Here is a 322-nt window from a genome sequence, read left to right as displayed (position 1 = left end):
CCCGCTGGACTGGAGTGAGAAGCGGCGAGAGGAGGGAATAACTCTCTTGCACTGGGCAGCCCGAGTCTTCTCTGAGAGTCCATACTTTATTCCAGTCGGTGGCGGCAATCAGTTAGGTTCCCAACCGCCAATAAACACCAAAGAAGAAGAAGTCGTCGTCTTCGTCGTCGAGTCTTCCGAGGAGAGGTGAGCAGATCACTGTATTTCACATATTTACATAATTATAAAATATAAGTGTTAGTAAAATAACAATTGGTCCCTCGGTATCTCTTTGCCGCCTGGAAAATTCCCAATCCCTCAAAGTGTATAACGGCCGGGAAGC

Source organism: Sinocyclocheilus grahami, unplaced genomic scaffold (genome assembly GCF_001515645.1).
Source record: "Sinocyclocheilus grahami isolate Dianchi unplaced genomic scaffold, SAMN03320097.WGS_v1.1 scaffold4005.1, whole genome shotgun sequence".
Classification (NCBI taxonomy): Eukaryota; Metazoa; Chordata; class Actinopteri; order Cypriniformes; family Cyprinidae; genus Sinocyclocheilus; species Sinocyclocheilus grahami.
The sequence above is the reverse complement of the archived record's forward strand: the minus strand, read 5'-3'. Positions refer to the sequence as shown.